This window comes from Littorina saxatilis, linkage group LG1, assembly GCF_037325665.1.
Source record: "Littorina saxatilis isolate snail1 linkage group LG1, US_GU_Lsax_2.0, whole genome shotgun sequence".
NCBI lineage: Eukaryota > Metazoa > Mollusca > Gastropoda > Littorinimorpha > Littorinidae > Littorina > Littorina saxatilis.
In genome coordinates this window covers 19195839-19201838 of record NC_090245.1, presented here as the reverse complement: position 1 = coordinate 19201838, position 6000 = coordinate 19195839, and the positions used below count along the sequence as shown (strand labels likewise).

Here is a 6000-nt window from a genome sequence, read left to right as displayed (position 1 = left end):
GGGGGGGGGGGGGCACTTTGAATCGAAAGTGAATGTGATGGGCGCGAAGCGCCCGAATTTGCTAGGGGGGTCCGGGGGCATGCCCCCCCCGGAATTTTTTTTTTGCCCAAAGAAGCAAAATGGTGCCATTTGAACTTAGAAATGGTCATAGAATCAACATAGAAAATCTTTTTTTTTTTTTTTTTTTCTTTTTTGCACACACTCACACACTTCAGACTAACTGACCACTCCCCCCCCCCCCAAAAAAAAAAAACAACCCTTACACAATAAAAACACCAACATAAAAATTAAAAACAAATTGCAATACAAAACATAAAATCCCCACAAAACCCTCCATAACACAAACAAACAAATAATACCTACAACACAATACATATCCGAACATCGTCACGCTGTTAATAGCTCCAACCATCCAAGACACTCATATCAGGCGCCTACGGTTTGTGTGCCCTCCTCGTGCCGTGTTGCTGAATGGCTTCGTGTGTGTGTGTACGCCGCTGATCCGTGTCACGCCAAGGCGAACGCTGATTGGTTAGACCCCCTTAGGGGCACGATCTGACCCTGTCAGTTTCTAAGCAGAGAAGAATGCAAAAGCATCCCTCGTATTTCCTTAGTTTGTAGTGTAGGTTTATTCACCACGACTGCATGGATGTTGTTTATAACATGTGTGTCTCAGTGTCTGTGTGTACAAATGCGGTTGTGTGTTCTTCAAAGTCGGCGATGTGTACGTTGAATTGGAATGATTTTCGCTGGGAAGTTGTGGATTAGAAGGTGGGTGAAGATATATGTTTGGTTTGTTTTGAAGGTGCAGCTGGTGTACGTTTCGTTGAGTGTTATATCGTGTCTGCCGTATGTGAGCCACGGTTTATGTTTGTCACCATTTACCAGAGCTTCGGCTCTGTCGCCTTCTTTCTTTCTCTCTCTCTCTCTCACTAGTCTCTCTCTCTCTCTCTCTCTCTCTCTCTCTCTCTCTCTCTCTCTCGTTCGATAGTCGATTAGTATCTCGTCACGGTTCCGTCGCGATATAACCTTCGTGGTTGAAAACGACGTTAAACACCAAATAAAGAAAGAAAGTATCTCGTTAGGGTGAGATATTATTCCATATAATATAATAAAGCCGAACACTGCTTAGTCAATTACCCTCGTTAAAATACGGAATTATCTTATCTTATCTTATACATACATGTATCTCTGGTGCACACACACACACACACACGCACGCACGCACACACACACTGGTGTGACACACACACACACGCACGCACACACACACACACGCACGCACGCACACACACACTAGTGTGACACACACACACACACGGGCACACACACACGCTCTCTCTCTGTCTCTCTCTCTCTCTCTGTCTCTCTCTCTCTCTCTCTGTCTCTCTCTGTCTCTCTGTCTCTATCTCTGTCTCTCTGTCTCTCTCTCAGTCTCTCTTTCTCTCTGTATCTCTCTCTCTCTCTCTCTCTCTCTCTCTCTCTCTCCGTGTAAATGAGATAGTCATGCCAAAGAGCTTGTACAGAAATCCGTAGGGTAACACTCTTTGGTTATGCCCAGTAAGTAAGACTGTCGCCTAGGGGAGCTTTGTGTAGTCTGGGATGAATAATGGTGAGGTTTCGTCCCTGTCTCACACAGTAACCCCGGGATCAGCTGGCTCAGTACACGGGGCGCATGCAGAATTCTATTTACTAAGTGGGACATGTACACGTACTACATGTATGTGTACTGTACTCCTACTCTGTCCTTTTCCACTTTGAAAGCACGTGATAGTGTGACTACAAGGAACTTAGTCGATAAATATCGACAGGGGGCCGACAAATGGTTTAAATGGGAAATGTGTGTATATGGGTGTGGGTTTGAAACAAACAAACAAACCAACCCTTGTGAACCCCGGGCCGCAGGCCTTCGATGTAGTGATTGAAAAAAAAGGATGTTCTCAAATGGTTCAATTCTCATTTGGTCTGATTCTCAAATGGTACCGGTATACTCCCCCCCCCCCCCCCCTGGCCGCAGGCCTAGGAGTAAAATTTTATAGACACTGACCTTCTTCCCAGGGGTCATTGACCCAGTTTTAGCTATGAGAGGTGGTTCGCCCAGAGGCTGTAGAGTATACTGGGGCGGTCTCTTTGATGTCTTGAGAGGAAACTTGGCCAGGGTAGTACATGCACCAGAACTGGTGGACACCAAGGACAAACATGAAATCGAAGCAGTTTGCTTTCAGAGAGAACGGTCGTCAGCAACTCAAACTTCTCTGTTTTCTTTTTTTTTTTTAAATCTGACTTTCTTTGTGGCCCCCTGACTCCGCCCCCCTCCCTCTGTAAGGACCCCCCTCCACAAGGACCGATTTTTGTCAACATTTTAAAGGTCGCTAGAGAGGGGTTCCACTGTATGACCTAACCGCTGCTGGCAGACGGCCTCAATCTTCACGCGCAAAGACGAGATTAATAGGTGCTCGGTTTTGGTATTTTGAATTACATTACATTAAACCTTTGTTGGGTTTCATGGTCATGGCAACAGCCATAATAATATTACATGATGTATAATATCATATTTCAGCATATGTGAATTACATGTCATCATACTAAACTGTCATACATTTTTATTCCTACATTATTCTGATTGATCACAACCAAACCTACTATCATTGGACACATCCAAATGCAAGCGCCTGTTCTTGACAATTTCTCTCTGATCTAAATATAAAATCAGTGCAATTTCCTGGGTCGGGCTTTGCCACAGACACTCACGGTTTGGCCTGTAGGTAAAATGTACAATGTATTTTCTGATTTGTGCACAAAAGCTTTTTTTCTTTTTTCTTTTTTTTAACATAACAATGTTTAATGTCACTGTATGTTTAAAAGACCATGGTCATATTTGTAAAAAAAATGTTAAATTAGAAAATAAATAACATTTTGGTTCATGATTTTTCCTACACCTGTGCTAAAAATAAGAAATAAAAATGTCGGGTATATAAGTCACTCAAATACAGCTAGGTATGAATGGCTCGGTTTGAGTTTGTTGCAGTTGACCCTGCACAATGCGACATATCATGTTTTTGTTGAACAATTTTGACGTCACCCCTCCCATAGGGTGACGTATTTCACAACCTCCTGTGTTACACAAACTCTGTGATGACCAATTTTGACGTCACCCCTCCCATAGGGTGACGGATTTCACAACTTTCTACAGATGAACAATTTTGACGTCACCCCTCCCATAGGGTGACGGATGTCACAACTTCCTGTGTACACAAACTGATGACGTATTTCACAACAAAATGGCGCTGCCCATAGTCAACCTCGAAACTATCCGTATAGAATGGGGGCGTCCTCGCCCCCATAATAAAGAGCTTCCGTTTCCCGCACGGACTTTCTGGAGCTTTTGGTGTGACTGTTCATGTAGCAGTCTCCCCAAAGAGCTTCAACAACAGTCACATCAAAGAGCTTCAACAACAGTCACATCAAAGAGCTTCAACAACAGTCACATCAAAGAGCTTTGGTTTCACTGATAAAGGTCCGTGACTCTTTCTTTTACATACGAACAAAATTAAAATGCATAATGCTGATGCTGCTGATGCTGATGATGATGATGATTTATATAATGCTAATAGTTTTTATAGTTATGATAGTTACAATAAGACAAATACTAATACTTATACTACTAATAAACAAGTCGCGTAAGGCAGCAAAATTACTACATTTAGTCAAGCTGTGGAACTCACAGAATGAAACTGAACGCACTGCATTTTTTCACAATGACCGTAGTCCGCCGCTTGTGCAAAACGGAGTGAAACTGACGAGCCTGTTCAGCGCGGTAGTGGTTTCGCTGTGCTGCATAGCACGCTTTTCGTTTCCTCTCTTCGTTTTAACTTTCTGAGCGTGTTTTTAATCCAAACATAATGATCATATCTATATGTTTTTTGAATCAGGAACCGACAAGGAATAAGATGAAAATGTTTTTAAATCGATTTCGGAAATTTAATTTTGATCATAATTTTTATATTTTTAATTTTCAGAGCTTGTTTTTAATCCAAATATAACATATTTATATGTTTTTGGAATCAGGAAATAATGTAGAATAAGACGAACGTAAATTTGGATCGTTTTATATAAAAAAAATGTATTACAATGTTCAGATTTTTAATGACCAAAGTCATTAATTAATTTGTAAGCCACCAAGCTGAAATGCAATACCGAAGTCCGTCCTTTGTCGAAGATTGCTTTACACAAGTTTAAATCAATTTGATTGAAAAATGAGGGTGTGACAGTGCCGCCTCAACTTTTACAAAAAGCCGGATATGACGTCATCAAAGGTATTTATCGAAAAAAAGAAAAAACACTCCGGGGACATCATTCCCAGGAACTCTCATGTCAAATTTCATAAAGATCGGTCCAGTAGTTTGGTCTGAATCGCTCTACACACACACACGCACAGACAGACAGACAGACACACACACACACACATACACCACGACCCTCGTCTCGATTCCCCCTCTATGTTAAAGCATTTAGTCAAAACTTGACTAAATGTAAAAATACTAATAATAATAAAGAGAACAACAGTGCAGCCATTCAGCACATGATGGCAGGCAAGTTTGCACGCCTTGTTCTTCTTCCTCCCTTATTCTTTTTCTATTGAGAGAGAGAGAGAGAGAGAGAGAGAGAGAGAGAGAGACAGAGACAGAGACAGAGACAGAGACAGAGACACAGAGAGAGAGAGAGAGAGAGAGAGGACTCCCCGCGGGTTAGGGGGAGTCCCATATTGGTTGGGACGAGAAAGAATTTACCCGATGCTCCCCAGCATGTCGTAAGAGGCGACTAACGGATTCTGTTTCTCCTTTTACCCTTGTTAAGTGTTTCTTGTATCTGAATATAGTCAATGTTTGTAAAGATTTTAGTCAAGCAGTATGACATGTAAGAAATGTTAAGTCCTTTGTACTGGAAACTTGCATTCTACCAGTAAGGTAATATAATATATTGTACTACGTTGCAAGCCCCTGGAGCAAATTTTTGATTAGTGCTTTTGTGAACAAGAAACAATTGACAAGTGGCTCTATCCCATCTTCCCCCTTCCCCCGTTGCGATATAACCTTCGTGGTTGAAAACGACGTTAAACACCAAATAAAGAAAGAAAGAAAGAAAGAGAGAGAGAGAGAGAGAGAGAGAGACAGACAGACAGACAGACAGACAGACAGACAGACAGACAGACAGACAGACAGACAGACAGACAGACAGACAGACAGACAGACAGACAGACAGACAGAGATCTAGTACGCACCTGCTTGTGTATATAGATGCACATGCGTGTCATTGTGCACTCTCAGTTAACATTTGATAATGTGTACTTTGAATCGGAATGAATTTTGTCAAAAAAACGTTCGTATAAGAAGGTGGGTGCAAGTGGATCTATAATTATGTGCCAAAGTTTCAAAGGAGTGTTTCTCAGTTTATAACCCTTTTTTACACAAGTGACCCACGACAGTGACTGCTTTGTTTTCGTTCCACCGGACCAGTGCATTTTTATATAATTATAAATATAACGCCTGTATGTGTGTCGACCAAGGCTCGGATGTGTCATCCCTTGGTGAATTGCTTTATTATTATTGTTGTATCTTCTTTGGTCAACCGCAGCCACCTTATAGATGCCACTGCAATCTGAGATTGATCGCAGAAATTGACTGCAGGTTTATCGTTAATTTGCTGCTCATGTTACGGTGACCAGCAGGACTGAATCAAGTAAAATAGAGAGGGGGGGGAGGGGGTAAAATAATGAGGTAGGGGTCCAGAGGCCGCCCAGGCCCCTAATTGTGGGCTACAAAGGCGACGCCCTGTTCAGGGGTCAAGGGGGCAAACGGTGAGACAATTTTACATTTCAATCGTAATATTTGGGTCTATCCCCGTGTCTGGAAACCAAATTGTCTCCAACATTTACACACACACACACACACACACAAACACACACAAAAGATGAGACGAGATACATCAGGCGGCCAGGGG

The 6000-nt window shown here is 42.1% G+C and overlaps 1 protein-coding gene across 1 annotated transcript in view; it reads left to right on the top strand.

The window, feature by feature from the left end:
- Nucleotides 1-563: 563 nt before the first annotated feature.
- Nucleotides 564-6000, top strand: part of LOC138963982 (uncharacterized) — a 31810-nt gene continuing 26373 nt past the window's right edge. The window contains exon 1 of the mRNA XM_070335847.1: nucleotides 564-771. The gene's annotated coding sequence lies outside the window, so the exon portion shown is untranslated. The remainder of the gene's footprint in view (nucleotides 772-6000) is intronic.